Source organism: Oncorhynchus keta, chromosome 32 (assembly GCF_023373465.1).
Source record: "Oncorhynchus keta strain PuntledgeMale-10-30-2019 chromosome 32, Oket_V2, whole genome shotgun sequence".
NCBI lineage: Eukaryota > Metazoa > Chordata > Actinopteri > Salmoniformes > Salmonidae > Oncorhynchus > Oncorhynchus keta.
This window is the reverse complement of record NC_068452.1, coordinates 14,253,000-14,271,586: the sequence shown is the minus strand read 5'-3', so window position 1 is coordinate 14,271,586 and position 18,587 is coordinate 14,253,000.

Below are 18,587 nucleotides of genomic sequence, written 5' to 3'. Positions count from 1 at the left end.
GCCATAATCGTCTTTGTTGGGAGCTGGGAGCGGCGCCTACTGGACAGGTGACTTCAACAGGTCCCTCATACAGTTTAGATCTGCCTGCTCTCGAGATCACGATGCGTAAATTACACTCTCTGTCTTACTTGCCACAAACACATTGGTAAAACAAGACACAACAGCCTCTACTGCAGTCCTGAATTCATCTGAGGATTTCTGGTCTACACGCATGAATATACATTCTGAGGTGTGTACACAGCACGCAGGAGTCGCTCAATCTTCTCATGGACCACAATGGAGTAGGTGATGGGGAAGTCTCTCTCTTCCACACCCAGGAGTATCATGACGAACCCTCTGTCTGTAACAGAACTTTTACAGTTTTAGGTCACGTCGTGGCAGAATGTCTCAGACAGGATCTTGGGCTTATTCTTTGTTTTCAGAAGTCTTCTGAGCTGCTCCTTGTCGATGCCCTTCAGGTCTCCTCTGATGATTGGAGGAGTAGGCTGGCAGATCGTCTGCATAGTGTTATGGTAGGAGGTAAGGTGCTGGGAGCGGGCTCCTCTCAGAGCAGGTTTGTTCCAGAGGAGGAGAGAGATCAAATCTCACATTGTGATGAGAAAGAGGTTTCTGAAGCATATATGTGATCTTGATCACCTAAGAGGACCCATAACTATTTATCTATGTATTATTAGTATTTGTGCAGACCATAGCCTTGGAGCACTGCTGTTAAATTATAATTGTCACACACAAAAGGAAAGGAGACTCAGGGAGTCAGCTTTGTGTAGTGTCTTAACACTGCACAGACCACTGCTTTATGCTAGTAGGAAAGTCAGTTAAGAACAAATTCTTATTTACCATGTGTTATGTTCTGTTAATTACTGATGTCCCCTTTAAGGATGGAGCGCCCTTGGTCATGCGCAGTATTGTTCTATGTTATTCTGGTACTAACTAGTTTGAGTAAATGTGAAGCTCCAGTTCAATTGCTTGTATTCAGAGTTAAGTGTTAAGACACTACACAAAGGCATTGTATTTATTCTAAGCTCCCCCGGGTTTGCAACATGACCTTTTTGGTATAATTTAGCAGGCGCTCTAATCGACAGCCACTTCCAATTAGTTTAATAGTTAAACCTGTCATGAGAGACTGGGGTTGGTTGGGGTCAATTTAGTCAATTCCGGAAGTACACTGAAATTCCCAGTCCAGCTTATCGCTTCAATTGCCTCGTTATAAAGGCAATAACTAAGCTTCATTTGACACTTACAGTGACTTCAGAAAGTATTCACACCCCTTGACTTTTTGCACAAGTTGTTGTGTTTCAGCCTGCATTTAAAATGGATTAAATTGAGATTGTATGTCACTGGCCCAAACACAATACTCCATAAATTAAAAGTGGAATTATGTTTTTTTTTATGTTTACAAACAATTTCAAAGATTTTACTGAGTTTCAGTTCATACAAGGAAATCAGTCAATTGAAATAAATGAATTTGTCCCTAATCTATGGAGTTCATATGACTGGGAATACAGGTATGCATCTGTTGGTCACAGATACCTTTACTGCTCTAGAGGAGATCTGCATGGAGGAATGGGCCAAAATACCAGCAACAGTGTGTGAAAACCTTGTGAAGACTTATAGAACACGTTTGACCTCTGTCATTGCCAACAAAGGGTATATAACAAAGTATTGAGATAAACTTTTGTTATTGACCAAATACTTATTTTACACCATAATTTGCAAATAAATTCATAAAAAATCCTACAATGTGATTTTCTGGATTTTTTTCTCGCATTTTGTCTGTCATAGTTGAAGTGTACCTATGATGAAAATTATTAAGTGGGAGAACTTGCACAATTGGTGGCTGACTAAATACTTTTTTGCCCCACTGTAACTTAAAAGTGTGTGAAACATTTTTGCATTTAACATGGACCTGACAGAATTGTAGCACCAAGAAATCTTATTAAAATCTATTTTTACAAAACCCAAGGAAGAATATGCCACTTTAAAAAGAACATCTGACAAATGACCACTAAAGGTCATTTTCATGTTTTCATAACTTCTTAGAATGTTTGTGAATTACATACAGTTACATACAGTCGGAAGTGTACATACACCTTAGCCAAATACATTTAAACTTCCGTGACATTTAATCCAAGTAAGGATCACCACTTTATTTTAAGAATGTGAAATGTCAGAATAATAGTAGAGAGAACGATTTATTTCAGCTTTTATGTCTTTCATCACATTCCCAGTGGGTCAGAAATTTACATACACTCAATTGGTATTTGATAGCATTGTCATTAAATTGTTTAACACTAGTCAAATGTTTTGGGTAGCCTTCAACAAGCTTCCCACAATAAGTTGGGTGAATATCAGCCCATTCCTCCTGACAGAGCTGGTGTAACTGAGTCAGGTTTGTCGGCCTCCTTGCTCGCACATGCTTTTTCAGTTCTGCCTGCAGATTTTCTATTGGATTGAGGTCAGGGCTTTGTGATGGCCACTCCAATACCTTGACTTTGTTGTCCTTAAGTCGTTTTGCCACAACTTTGGAAGTATGCTTGGGGTCATTGGAAGACCCATTTGTGACCAAGCTTTAATTTCCTGAGATGTTGCTTTAATATATCCATGTAATTTTCCTTTCTCATGACGCCATCTATTTTGTGAAGTGCACCTGTCCCTCCTGCAGCAAAGCACCCCGACAACATGATGCTGCCACCCCCGTGCTTCACGGTTGGGATGGTGTTCTTCAGCTTGCAAACCGGAGCAGTGGCTTCTTCCTTGCTGAGCAGCCTTTCAGGTTATATCGATATGGGACTCGTTTTACTGTGGATATAGATACTTTTGTACCTGTTTCCTCCAGCATCTTCACAAAGTCCTTTGCTGTTGTTCTGGGATTGATTTGCACTTTTCGCACCAAAGTATGTTCATCTCTAGGAGACAGAACGCATCTCTTTCCTGAGCGCTATGACGGCTGCGTGGTCCCATGGTGTTTTTACTTGCGTACTATTGTTTGTACAGATGAACGTGGTACCTTCAGGCATTTGGAAATTGCTCCCAAGGATGAACAAGACTTGTGGAGGTCTACAATTGTTTTCTGAGGTTTTGACTGATTTATTTGTATTTTTCCATGATGTCAAGCAAAGAGGCACTGAGTTTGAAGGTAGGCTTTGAAATACATCCACAGGTACACCTCCAGTTGACTCATATTATGTCAATTAGCCTATCAGAAGCTTCTAAAAACCATGACATCATTTTATGGAATTTTCCAAGCTGTTTAAAGGCACAGTCAACTTAGTGTATGTAAACTTCTGACCCACTTGAATTGTGATACAGTGAATTATAACTGAAATAATCTGTCTGTAAACAATTGTTGGAAAAATTACTTGTGTCATGCACAAAGTAGATGTCCTAACCGACTTTCCAAAACTCTAGTTTGTTAACAAGAAATTTGTGGAGTGGTTGAACAATTTGTTATAATGACTCCAACCTAAGTCTATGTAAACTTCCAACTTCAACTAAGGCATTTGTGAAAATTCTATTGCAATATAGAGTAGGAAAGTTGCCATGTGTTTGGACAATTTTTATTTATTTATTTTACCTTTATTTAACTAGGCAAGTCAGTTAAGAACAAATTCTTATTTTCAATGACGGCCTAGGAACAGTGGGTTAAAACCTCTTAGAGCTCCCCCTCTATACTGCCCCCGTTGGAGAAAGTGCGTACCCATAGTAAACTGAAAATATTTTTTCCCAAAATTGCTAATATATGCATATAAAAATTATTATTGAATAGAAAACACTCTAAAGTTTCTAAAACCGTTTAAATTATGTCTGTATGTAAAGCAGAACTCTCAGGGCAGCCTTTCTCCCAAACTCTCTCTTGTGAAGAGAAAAGTTGGGTCAACTTTGACCTCATGGCCCCCACCCTTCCCAGGCAGCTACCGATCCAGGAACAGTCTCTATCTGTTCAGCGCGATGTCAGCTTTCAAATGGCACGTTCATTGTGAGAATCCCACGAGCCCTGCACGTTTGGCGGGCGAAATTGCTCGTGTCCCTCTGAGAAACAGGCACTCTATTGCGCGCGGCCGATTTGGAGTACGTCTTTTTCCATGATCCAGCATTTGAAGCCGGATTGTCTGTTCGCGCTGATCTTTGTTCTACATGCTAAAAACATCATAAAGCTCGATTTTTCACATTGTTTGACCAGTTTAGTGGACATATAATATGTAAATTGGAAGTTTTGATGCGCAAGAGTGCTGGACCAGAAGTCATTTTGGATGCATTTCAGCCGAAGCTGTTAAAGTAATGATGGACTGTTGCATCTCTTTGCTTATTTGAGCTGTTCTTGCAAAAATGTGGACTTGGTATTTTACCAAATAGGGCTATCTTCTGTATACCACCCCTACCTTGTCACAACACAACTGATTGGCTCAAATGCATTAAGAATGACCACTTCTGTCTCAGCCTCCAATATTTATACTGCAGTAGTTTATGTGTCGGGGGGCTAGGGTCAGTCTGTTATATCTGGAGTACTTCTCCTGTCTTATCCGGTGTCCTGTGTGAATTTAAGCATGCTCTCTCTAATTCTTTCTTTCTTTCTCTCTCTCGGAGGACCTGAGCCCTAGGACCATGCCTCAGGACTACCTGGAATGATGTCTCCTTGCTGTCCCCAGTCCACCTGGCCGTGCTGCCGCTCCAGTTTCAACTGTTCTGCCTGTGGCTATGGAACCCTGACCTGTTCACCGGATGTGCTACCTTAAATGATGTATTCAATATAGTGTTATTAGTTTAAGCACACTATGTTTGTTTATTGTTGTGACTTAGATGAAGATCGGATCAAATTAGCATAAATCCATTAATTCCAAACGGTTCACATGCTTTTTCTTGCCACAGTAGCTAGCTAGCTGCTAAGAGTATGTCATGTCATCAATCAATCAAATGTATTTATAAAGCCCTTTTTGCATCAGCCAATGTCCCAAAGTGCTCTACAGAAACCCAGCCTAAAATCTCAAACAGCAAGCAATGCAGATGTAGAAGTACGGTGGCTAGGAAAAACTCCCTAGAAAGGCAGGAACCTAGGAAGAAACCTAGAGAGGAACCAGGCTCTGAGGGGTGGCCAGTCCACTTCTGGCTGTGCAGGGGGGAGATTATAACAGTACATAGCCAAGATATTCAAAAGTTCATAGATGACCAGCAGGCTCAGAAAATAAATAAATCACAGTGGTTGTAAAAGGTGCAGCAGGTCAGCACCTCAGGAGTAAATGTCAGTTGACTTTTCATAGCCGATCATTCAGAGTTAGAAACAGCAGGTGCGGTCGAGAGAGTGAGTCGAAAACAGCAGGTCCGGGACATAGCCGCAGGCAGAACATTTTGAAACTGGAGCAGCAGCACGACCAGGTGGACTGGGGACAGCAAGGAGTCATCAGGTCAGGTAGTCCTGAGGCATGGTCTTAGGGCTCAGTTTGTATGAGAAAAGAGAGAAAGAGAGAGAGTTAGAGAGTTAGAGGGAGCATACCTAAATTCACACATGACACCAGATAAGACAGGAGAAGTACTCCAGACTTCCCCTGATATCCCATTGGAGGAGTGGGTGAGTGACTGACTTTTTTCCCTCACATCGTTTTTTGATGTCTATACACAGCTAAAGATGCAGGTGTAATTTGGTCAGCTAGCAAGAACTTGAACGACTGTTATAGTTAGCATATCTCTTGTGTTCGCAAATTCACTCTGGGCAATGTACTCCGATTTCAGAGCACTCTCGTCTGAGTGTGCCAGAGTGCAGAACAACGGATTAATTTACGAACGCGCAACACCTGCTGAATATGACCGATGTCAGTAAACATAGGCAAAACAAGTAATAGTTTGTCAAGAACACTCTAGATAACAACATGTAAACAGCCTAACCAGCTCTGCTATGTATAATAAAATGGTCAGAGTGAGGTTATCTCTCATTTGTGTCTGGAAGTAGCTCGCTAGCAAGATAGCCAGATAAATGGCATATAATAGCCAACTTCAGCCAGTTAGCTTGGGCACTTGGTTGGGACAAGCATGCATTTGCAGGCAAGCTGTTTATTTTGTTGTTGTTGATGTGCATAGCTGAGGGAGAGAGAGCCTACCTTTTCATGGTTGTTTGATCAATAGGACTGTAAAGTTCTCAAATGTAAGAGGACTCCTGTGGTGTTTACATATTTGCATAAATCCATTCAGGTGTATTTTGTGGCTTTTGGCGAATGCGTTCTAAGGATCTAAAGTAATGCTGTTGAAACTGCCTGTGAACACAAAGTCCAGTTCAAAGTGAATGATGGCAGGCCCGTGTGGCAAATAACTTGTTTGTATAAAGGTCTACTGTAGTTCTGATTGGCTGTAGTGCATCGGTCTGTGTAGGTGCCGGTCCTGGACAAGACAGATGTTTTTATTTGGTTTTATTTACTGCACTGTCTATTAATTGGGAGCGGCAGGGTAGTCTAGTGGTTAGAGTGTTGGGCTAGTAACCGGAAGGTTGCAAGTTCAAATCCCCTAGCTGACAAGGTACAAATCTGTCTTTCTGCTCCTGAACAGGCAGTTAAGATATGAAGGTCAGTAAATCTGGGAAATTTTAAGAACTTTGCGCAAACATGTCTTCAATAGATATAAAGACTTCTAAGATATTAATGTTTCAAGAAAGGATATATAATAATATAATAATATATATATATATAATATTTTGCCTGAATGGAAGCTGATAAACATTTTTTTTTACTCTGCTGGTCTAGGCTAGTCTCACTGTCCGATCACTGTCCGAGACCAGTACAAATGTATCTGACACTGAGACTTTTTTCAATCTTTACTAATGACATGCCACTGTCCTTGAGTAAAGCCAGTATGTCTATGTATGCAGATGACTCAAAACTATACACATCAGCTACTACAGCGAGTGAAATCATTGCAGTTAGTTTCAGAATGAGTGGCAAGGAATAAGTTAGTCCTAAATATTTCAAAAACTAAAAGTATTGTGTTTGGGACAAATCATTCACTAACCCCTAAACCTAAACCAAACCTTGTGAAATTGAATCTGGAATAGTGGAGGCAGCTTCTGTTTTCTTTGCGACTTGCGATATCTCTCTGTGGTTCTAAATCATTAGTTGTTTTGGATTCCAATTTTTGTTTTTAAATATTACCTTGCTTGACATTGCTGTAGGTCATGTAACTGTCTTTTACTGTACATGCATTATGCTTCGTGGACTTCAATAGACAGAGGTTACGATCTGGTTTTGTGATAAAACAAAGGTGAAGAATTACCAAGTTATAGAGCAAACAAAGCAATTATCACAACAGCCCAGAACAAAATCACGGATGATCAATCAAACTACGAGGTCTGCAGTAGCGGTGCATGGGAAAATCAATGGGGAAGCCAATCCGGAAAAAAAGCCATAATACAACATGTGTTGTGATACTTCCGTTGTTTGCTCTATAACCTGTTAGTTCATATGCCTTGCCACCGCAAACTATAGGTCCAAGGCCGAGACAATAAGAAGACAATGGCAGAATAAATTCAACCGGAGAGCAACATCTGTCTGGTGGAGTCCACAAAGCATTTTGCATGTAACAAGTTACATGACATACAGTATGTCAATCAAGTTAATGTTTTTGAGATTTTCAGACTATTAAACAACTATTGATTTAGAACACCAGAGAATTAGCGCAAGCCGCGAAGAAAACAGGAGCTGCCTCCACTATTCCAGCACCATTTCAACTTCAACATTTCAACATCGTCAAATCACCTATGCTCAGTCTAATACCATGAAAACTAAAAGATTCCAAAAACGATTTAGTCCAAGCAACATAAGCTAAATATCATCTCTTATATCAACACTGATAGGCTTTTATTGTATAATGTTTTAATCAAGGGAGGCGAAATGCTCACTGGCTTCCTTGCATTCAATGCCACTGGCGGCAACAATGTCATTCATACTCCTTTTGACCAGACAGCATCAGACAGATGGACAGAGACAGAGGGGAACTGTTTCGCCCGGACGCTTTCTCTGGTGAGATACATCCAGCCTCTTGCGAATTGAAGGATAATTATGAAATACAGAGAGACAAATGATAAACTACCTTTTTTGTGTAAGGTTTTGGAGGAAGCTTGGCTTACGTTGGCATACATGAATTACATTCCACTTGAGGTCTGGGAAGTATTAGGAAACACGTTTATATTAAGAACATTATTATATTATATTATATTATTATTATAACATTTTTATACTGAGTGTAGTTTAACAGTAAATAACACACTACAACTCTGGATATTGACTGCTATAATTCCAGATCAAGCAGCAGAACTGTCATCCTTGGGTATCAGAGTTGCAGGCAGTAAAACCCAGCTGGAGAAACTGAAGAATGAGAATGCAGGTAATAATGAGACAGGACTGCTGTGAATATAAACTGAGTGTACAAAACATTAGGTACACCTGCTCTTTTAATGACAGACTGAACAGGTGAATCCAGGTGAAAGCTATGATCCCTTATTGATGTAATTTGTTAAATCCCCTTCAATCAGTGTAGATGAAGGGGAGGAGACAGGTTAAAGAAGGATTTTAAAGTTTTGAGACAATTGAGACATGGATTGTGTATGTGTGCCATTCAGAGGGTGAGTGGACAAGACACAATATTTAAGTGCCTTTGAACTAGGTATGATAGTAGGTGCCAGGCGCACCGGTTTGAGTGTGTCAAGAACTGCAACGCTGCTGGGTTTTTCACACTCAACAGTTTCCTGTGTGTATTAAAATGGCCCACCACCCAAAGAGACAACTGTGGGAAGCATTGAAGTCAACATGGGCCAGCATCCCTGTGGAACGCTTTTGACGTGTTCTAGAGTCCACGCCCGACGAATTGAGGGTGTTCTGAGGGCAAAAGAGGGTGCAGCTCAATATTAGGAATGTGTTCCTAATGTTTGGTACACTCATTGTATATACCATAAAAAGTAGTGCTTGTCTCAACTCAGTAATGTTTGATACGTTTAGCAATGTTTATTTTCCGCCCTGGAGACCAGAGTGACAACCAATGAGAGACAGGTGGTGAAATTGCAGGAAGAGAATGCAGGTACATGTAATATCTGTTATGAAAAAAAGTTGAGTTCATTATTTCCTCAGTTGTAAAATGAACAGCTATGGATATTGCCTTGATTGCCTCTAGATTATGTAGTATTTTTTTATTTCAGCCCAAGCAGCTGAGGTGTTAGTCCTGGAGACCAGAGTGACAGACAGTAAGAGTCAGGTGGAAGAAGTGAAGAAAGAGAATGCAGGTAAGATAAGAAATGATGAACTAATGAAAATGAATGACTCTGATGTGAAAGATATACTGTATTCAAAGACAATGAATGTTCAATGTACGGTTATGAATGTAATATAGAAAGCATTACAATCATTACAAATGTTAGCAATTTAATTCTGTATTTCGAAAATTGAGCAATTACGACAGAAATTTGGGCCAAAACAATTGGGGTGGGATATTGATGATTAAATCAATGGAAATGATGTTGAGCTAAATCACGGATTATCAGTAAAACCATGACATCTGGGACACATTAGGAAACAACACTACTATAATAGTGTACATTCTTCACATTCATGTAGTTTGACAGTAAATAACACTCAACAACTCTGCATATTGACTTATGTAATTCCAGCCCAAGCAGCAGAACTGTCATCCTTGGGTACCAGAGTTACAGCCAGTGAGACTTAAATAACCCTTTTATTGAATTCAGTATTCTACATTTTTCTGATTTTAGCCTTGGAGGCCAGACTGAGTTCCAGTGAGAGCCAGTTAGAGGAGATGAAGAAAGACAATTCTGGTAAATAATGAGATCTGAATCTGAGTGAGAGCTGAAACTCTATAAAAATATATTTGCTTAAATAATTAATTCAATGCAAATATAAACAACATTGATTTATGATTCCAGCCCAAGCAGCAGAACTGTCAGCCTTGGGGACTAGAGTTACAGCCAGTGAGACTCAGGTTGTGGATTTGAGGAAAGAGAAGGCATGTAAAAAAGAAAGAGGACTACTGTGAATATACAACGTCATCAAAAGAATGCTTGTCTCAACTCAGTAATGGATGATATGTTTAACAATGTTTCTTTTCAGCCCTGGAGGCGAGAGTGACAGCCAGTGAGCCATGTGGTGGAACTGAAGAAAGAGAATAACATTAGAAATTAACATTCAATTATTTGGCAACAGCTCTGGTGGACATTCCAAATAATTTAATGTTAATTTCTCCACCATAAGCCGCCTCCATCTTCATTTTAGAGAATACTTAGGCTTCTACTTTCAGCTTATACATACTATATAAATTTTAACGACACAGTATATTTTACATTAGTTATCTTTTTTGTTTGCTTGTTTTTAGTTTTGATTTGTAATTGCCATATATTATTCAACTGTGCTGTGATGTTTCACAAAAGTTCTGAACCTTTCTATTCTCAGTTCTCTACAGATATTAAATGAAAGATAAACAGAGTATTAATATATTATTGATCGATTGACTATGACTTTTCAAATCACCCAGCAGTGCTATTTGCAGAGTTAGTTCTAGGTAAATGTCCCAATTCTTCACTTTATTGAGTCATTGTTAGTTTTACATAGTGGTCCTTCTGTAGCTCAGTTGGTAGAGCATGGTGCTTGTAACGCCAGGGTAGTGGGTTCGATTCCCGGGACCACCCATACGTAGAATGTATGCACACATGACTGTAAGTCGCTTTGGATAAAAGCGTCTGCTAAATGGCATATATTATTATTATTATTATTACATATACTTGAGACATGACTCTGCCGAAAATGCAGGTAAGATAAGCTACATACATTATATCACAAAAGTGAGTACACCCCTCACACCTTCCATTTGAGGATGCCCCACAGATGCTCAATAGGGTTTAGGTCTGGAGATATGCTTGGCCAGTCCATCACCTTTACCCTCAGCTTCTTTAGCAAGGCAGTGGTCGTCTTGGAGGTGTGTTTGAGGTCGTTATCATGTTGGAATACTGTCCTGCGGCCCAGTCTCAGAAGGGAGAGGATCATGCTCTGCTTCAGTATGTCACAGTACATGTTGGCATTCATGGTTCCCTCAACGAACTGTAGCCCCCCAGTGCCGTCAGCACTCATGCAGCCCCAGACCATGACACTCCCACCACCATGCTTGACTGTAGGCAAGACACACTTGTCTTTGTACTCCTCACCTGGTTGCCGCGACACACGCTTGACACCATCTGAACCAAATAAGTTTATCTTGGTCTCATCAGACCACAGGACATGGTTCCAGTAATCCATGTCCTTAGTCTGCTTGTCTTCAGCAAACTGTTTGCGGGCTTTCTTGTGCATCTTCTGGGATGACAGCCATGCAGACCAATTTGATGCAGTGTACGGCGTATGGTCTGAGCACTGACAGGCTGACCCCCCCCACCCCTTCAACCTCTGCAGCAATGCTGGCAGCACTCATACGTCTATTTCCCAAAGTCAACCTCTGGATATGACGCTGAGCACGTGCACTCAACTTCTTTGGTCGACCATGGCGAGGCCTGTTCTGAGTGGAACCTGTCCAGTTAAACCGCTGTATGGTATTGGCCACCGTGCTGCAGCTCAGTTTCAGGGTCTTGGCAATCTTCTTATAGCCCAGGCCATCTTTATGTAGAGCAACAATTATTTTTTTCAGATCCTCAGAGTGTTCTTTGCCATGAGGTGTCATGTTGAACTTCCAGTGTGAAAGCGATGACACCAAATTTAACACACCTGCTCCCCATTCACACCTGAGACCTTGTAACACTAACGAGTCACATAACACCGGGAAGGGAAAATGGCTAATTGGGCCCAATTTGGACATTTTCACTTAGGGGTGTACTCACTTTTGTTGGCAGCGGTTTAGACGTTAATGGCTGTGTGTTGAGTTATTTTGAGGGGACAGCAAATTTACAATGTTATACAAGCTGTACATTAACTAATTTCCATTGTAGAAAAGTGTAATTTCTTCAGTGTTGTCACATGAAAAAATATACTTAAATATTTACAAAAATGTGAGGGGTGTACTCACTTTTGTGATATACTGTACATTGTGCTAAATCATGTGTTTAATAACAATGATTAAGGCCTATTGTTGAACAGTTTCATAATGTTTCAGGCTTGGAAAACAGAGTGACAATCAGTGAGAGTAAGCTGGAGGAACTGAAGAGAATTATTGCAGGTGACATACAAAAACCATCAGCTCAATCCATCATTTACGGACACAAACACTGTGTGGCCGTGTCATGCTTATAAGAGTTAAATGTGCTGAGCAAAGCTTACTCTCCTGTGTTTTCAGACAGAACGAATGGTTTGACGGACTCAGGATATGTGGGAACCTTCAACTCAGAGAAAACTCTAGTCTACACAAAAGTATTCACCAACATCTGCAATACTTACGACACAACCTCAGGTAACAGTTTACAGCCTTACACCAACAATACAACAGGTGCAGCTTATGGCATTAAACTTCTTAGGGATAGCAGCTTTAAAAAAAAAAGTTGCCTAAATGACATACTCATGACATAACTCATCCAGAACGCCGCAGCCCGTCTGGTGTTCAACCTTCCCAAGTTCTCTCACGTCACCCCGCTCCTCCGCTCTCTCCACTGGCTTCCAGTTGAAGCTCGCATCCGCTACAAGACCATGGTGCTTGCCTACGGAGCTGTGAGGGGAACGGCACCTCAGTACCTCCAGGCTCTGATCAGGCCCTACACCCAAACAAGGGCACTGCGTTCATCCACCTCTGGCCTGCTCGCCTCCCTACCACTGAGGAAGTACAGTTCCCGCTCAGCCCAGTCAAAACTGTTCGCTGCTCTGGCTCCCCAATGGTGGAACACACTCCCTCACGACGCCAGGACAGCGGAGTCAATCACCACCTTCCGGAGACACCTGAAACCCCACCTCTTTAAGGAATACCTAGGATAGGATAAAGTAATCCTTCTCACCCCCCTTAAAAGATTTAGATGCACTATTGTAAAGTGGCTGTTCCACTGGATGTCATAAGGTGAATGCACCAATTTGTAAGTCGCTCTGGATAAGAGCGTCTGCTAAATGACTTAAATGTAAATGTAAATGTAACCATACCCAAATATAACTGCCTGTAGCTCAGGCCCTGAAGCAAGGATATGTATATTCTTGGTACCATTTGAAATGAAACACTTTGAAGATTGTAGAAATGTGAATTTAAGGTAGGAGAATATAACACAATAGATCTGGTAGAAGAAAACCATCTTTGAAATGCAAGAGAAAGGTCACAGTTCCAGCCATGGTTGTAATTCCAATAGTATCCACAAGATGGCAAAGTTTCAGATGGATAACTTGAGGTATGAGAACTACAAGACTTTTAGTGTGAAGTCCCCAGGTACATTTGGGCAAATCGTGAAGGAGACATTCACATTCATGTTACATTTTTCTGCAAGAATATCATCAAATCTGTATATTTGGACTTTGATTTAGCTTTCCAAGTATTAGTAGCCATATTATAACTTTCAAAACAACGAGTTTCCATAACTTCATAACTCTAAATATCCTTATAATTTTTGTCCAAAATGAAAAAGCATGCTGTTGTACAAGGTTAGTAGCTACATTGTACGACATATACATGGCTCTTTGGCGATCTAACTAGCTTTGTTTGACCCCGATTTGTGCTTATTTGACAAAGAGACAGGATGGCTGCTATGAAGGGCCTAGCTCTCTGACCAAATATGGTGTCCTATACAATTTACTACACCCCTAATGATATAGTAAAGTCTTGTTACCTTCTTAGGTCTCTGAGGAATACATACGAATGTGATTTGACTCATTCAAACAACGTTTAGGTTGAGACTTTTACAGATTCCTTTCTTTGCAAATTGAATGAGTGGAAATACAAAATAGATTGTGCATGCAATATGGACCTTTTAGGATATAAAAACATTACTTTATCTAACAAAACAACACTTAATGTTATCTCTGGAACCCTTTGGATGATAAATCGGAGCATGATTTCAGAATGTACACATAAGTACACATTTCACCTTCAGAGGTGAATTTATCAAACCTATTGCAGTGAAAAAAGTGTTTTGTTGTAAGGAGCTCTCCTCAAACAATAGCATGGCATTTTTTCATAATAATAGCTACTGAAAATTGGACAGTGCAGCTATATATTAACAAGAATGTAAGCTTTCAAACGATATAAGACACTTATATCTACCGAGATGTGTTGTTTCTCTCAAATCTGCAATCTTGACATAATGCGCTGCATGATTTACAACTGTCCCGTTGACGGGAAGCCGATCCTTACTACATGTGCAGCTTATGGCATTAATTCTACAGGTGCAGCTTGTACAGTAACACTACTACAGGTGCTGCACATACAGCAACAATACAACAGGTGCTGCTTATACAGCAAAGTACTACATGTGCTGCTTATGGCAGCAATACTACAGGTGCTTCTTGTACAGCAACAGTACTTCTGGTGCTGCTTATACAGCAACACTACTACAGATGCTGCATATACAGCAACAATACAACAGGTGCTGCTTATACAGCAAAGTACTACATGTGCTGCTTATGGCAGCAATACTACAGATGCTGCTTCTACAACAACAATACTACAGGTGCTGCTTATGGCAACAATACTACAGGTGCTGCGTATACAGCAACAATACTACAGGTGCTGCTTATGGCAGCAATACTACAGGTGCTGCTTGCACGGCAACAATACTACAGGTGCTGCATATACAGCAGCAATACTACAGGTTCTGCTTAAACAGCAACAATGCTACAGGTGTGGTTTACATTCCCGCTGGGCATAAACTGGTTGAATCAATGTTGTTCCAACGTAATTTGTCAATGTATTGTCATGAGAAATCTACATGGAAAATACATTGGATTTGGAAAAAGTCATCAACTATAGTTTTGAGAATAAAATGTCAATCACATGAATATGTCATCATTGTAACCAATTTTCAACATAGACAAAACTTGTATGAAATATGTTGAATTTGTACCTTTGAAACGTCAGATCGTCAAATCTTCAACGTTATATCCACTATCAGAAAAAAAGACAACAGGCTGGGCAGCACCTCCCGCGAGAGAGTTTATCTATCTACAGCTATTTTTGGTCTCCCATCGAGGGTTTTACCAAACCCAGCATTGATATTTGTCACTGACTACTACCAACCTGCTAGTGTGAGAATTATTATTGAGGAATTTCTTAATTACTAAATATTCACTGTTGCTAGCGAAGTCATTCCAAAGGGTTGGTTTAACAGAGCAAATTAAATGTTACCATCATTTATTAGTCATGTATTGTTAATGAGGGTTTCAAGCTTTGGTTGGATTAACCTCTCCATTTCAACCAAAAATATATATTAAATCTAATCAAATCAAAACCTTACAGTGAAATGCTTATTTACGGGCCCCTAACCCCTAATCCTGTGCCATGGATCATCACTGGAGGCTTTGTGCCATGGATCATCACTACAGGCTCCGGGCCATGGATCATCACTGGAGGCTCCGGGCCATGGATCATCACTACAGGCTCTGGGCCATGGATCATCACTACAGGCTCCGGGCCATGGATCATCACCGGAGGCTTCGTACGTGGAGCCGGAACAGGTCTCACCGGACTGAGGAGATATACTGAAGGCCTGGTGCGTGGAGCTGCCACAGGGCTTACCAGGCTGGGGAGACTTACTGGAGGTCTGGTACGTGGAACCGGAACAGGTCTCACCGGACTGGGGAGATGCACTGGAAGACTGGTGCATGGAACAGGCACCGGATACACTGGGCCGTGGAGGAGCACTGGAGGTCTCGAGCGTAGAGCTGGCACAACCCGTCCTGGCTGGATGCCCACTTCCGCACGGCAGTGGGGGGCGCTGGCACAGAGGGGCTTGCTCCTCGGGCTCCCGTTGTTGTTGTGACTCCTGGTCTTGTTGCCGTTCCTCTAATTCCTCGTATCTTCATCGTTCCACTCTTGCTGCTTCTCCTCCATTGGACGGCGATACTCTCCAGCCTGCGCCCAGGGTCCTTTTCACACTGCTTGGTCCTTTGGTGGTGGGTAGTTCTGTAATGCCTGTCGTCGGAAGGACTGGACCAAAGCGCAGCGTGAAAAGTGTTCATGATTTCTTTAATTATCAAAAAACAATCAAGTAACAAAACGAAAGCGACCAGTTATGTCAGGTAACAGAGACTAAACAGAAAAATAACTACCCACAAAACACAGGTGGGGGAAATGGCTACCTAAGTATGATTCCCAATCAGAGACAACGATAGACAGCTGCCTCTGATTAGGACCCACACTCTGCAAAAAAACAAAGAAATAGGAAACATAGAATGCCCACCCTAATCACACCCTGACCTAACCAAGTAGAGAAATAAAACGGCTCTCTAAGGTCAGGGCTTGACACCAACACATCAATTATTAATTTGTAGACAAACTGGATATTGAATTGTGTTTGGTTGTCAATGCAACCATATATCAACATTTGAAAGAGATGTATCTTCCACTTGAATAGTTCCATCTGTGATATTATTATTATTATATTATTATATATATTATGTATACGCTGATTCTGTGAGCAAGTTAATTACCAAATGCATCGGTGATGTTGTACCCACTGAGACTATTAAAACCTTCCCCAACCAGAAACCGTGGATTGATGGCAGCATCCGCGCAAAACTGAAAGCGCAAACCACTGCTTTTAATCATAGCAAGGCGACCGGAAACATGACCAAATATAAACAGTGTAGCTATTCCCTCCTCAATGCAATCAAACACGCTAAGCGTCAGTATAGAGACAAAGTAAGTCGCAATGCAACGGCTCAGACACGAGAGGTATGTGGCAGGGTCTACAGTCAATCACGGATTACAAAAAGAAAATCAGCCCCTGTATACATCAATGTTGTTGTCTGAGGCTATCCGGAACATATCTCAGTCCACATGATCGAAGCAATCTTGAAGTGTGGAATCTGATTGGTCAAGACCAGCTTTTAACAGACCTGAGCACGGGAGTTTCCTGTTTTAGTTTCTGTCTATAGGTTGGGAGAAACAAAATAGAGTCTTGGTCAGATTTCCCAAAAGAGGGAGGGAGGGCTTTGTATGCGTTGCAGAAGTTAGAGTAGCAATGATCCAGAATGCGGCCAGCCTGGGTCGTGCATTCGATATGCTGATAAAATTTATGGAGCCTTGTTTTCAGATTAGCTTTGTTAAAATCCCCAGCTACAATAAATGCAGCCTCAGGATATATGGTTTCCAGTTTACATAGAGTCCAATGAAGTTCTTTCAGGGTGGGCGAGGTGTCTGCTTGGGGGAGGATATACACGGCTGTGATTATAATCGAAGAGAATTTCTTGGTAGATAATGCGGTCGTCATTTGATTGTAAGGAATTCTTGGTCAGGTGAAGAGAAGGACTTTAGTTCCTGTATATTGTTATGATCACATCACGACTCGTTAATCATAAGGCATTCACCCCCGCCTTTCTTCTTACCAGAGAGATGTTTGTTTCTGTCGGAGCGATGCGTGAAGACACCGGGTAACTGTACCGACTCTGATAACATATCCCGAATGAGCCCTGTTTTCGCAATGTCTCTCTGGAAGGTAACCCTTGCTCGGATTTCCTCAACCTTGTTGTCAAGAGACTGGACATTGGCGAGTAGTATACTCGGGAGCGGTGAGCGATGTGCCCGTCTACGGAGCCTGATCAGAAGACGGCTCCGTCTGCCCCTTCTGCGGCGCCGTTGTTTTGGGTCACCTACTGGGATCCAATCCATTGTCCTGGGTGGTGGTCCAACAGAGGATCCGTATTCCTAGTCGTAATGTTGGTAAGTTAACGTTGCTCTTATATCCAATAGTTCCTCCCGGCTGTATGTAAATAAGACTTAAGATTTCCTGGGGTAACAGTGTAAGAAATAATACATAAAAAACAAAATACTTGCATAGTTTCCTAAGAACGCGAAGCGAGGTGGCCATCTCTGTCGGCGCCATTCTCACATCTCCATCTCAAACAAAAATACAAGTTAAAGAATAGACTAAATCAATTTAGAATGTAAATACACTTTAAATAAGGTTTGATTTGATTTAGTCCTATTCTTTAACTAAGTATTCTTGGTTGAGATGGAGACATCAACATATCAACTATTAATTTGTAGACAAACTGGAATTAAAGCCAGACTAAGTCAGTGACACAAAAGACACATCTCCTTCAAATGTTGAAATTAATTTGCGCTGTCAGCCAAACACAATTCAATAATACTTTTGTAGCTCAGTTGGTAGAGCATGGCGCTTGTAACGCCAGGGTAGTGGGTTCGATTCCCGGGACCACCCATACGTAGAATGTATGCACACATGACTGTAAGTCGCTTTGGATAAAAGCGTCAGCTAAATGGCATATATTATTATTATTATTATAAATAGCCTAAAGTGAATAATCTTACAAACTATTGTAACAGTATTTATTCAACCTTATGGCCACATTTTGAGGTTAGCCTACTGTACACTAGCCTACTGTACACTAAACTCAGCAAAAAAATAAACATCCTCTGCATTTATTTTCAGCAAACTCAAAATGTGTAAATATTTGTATGAACATAAGATTCAACAG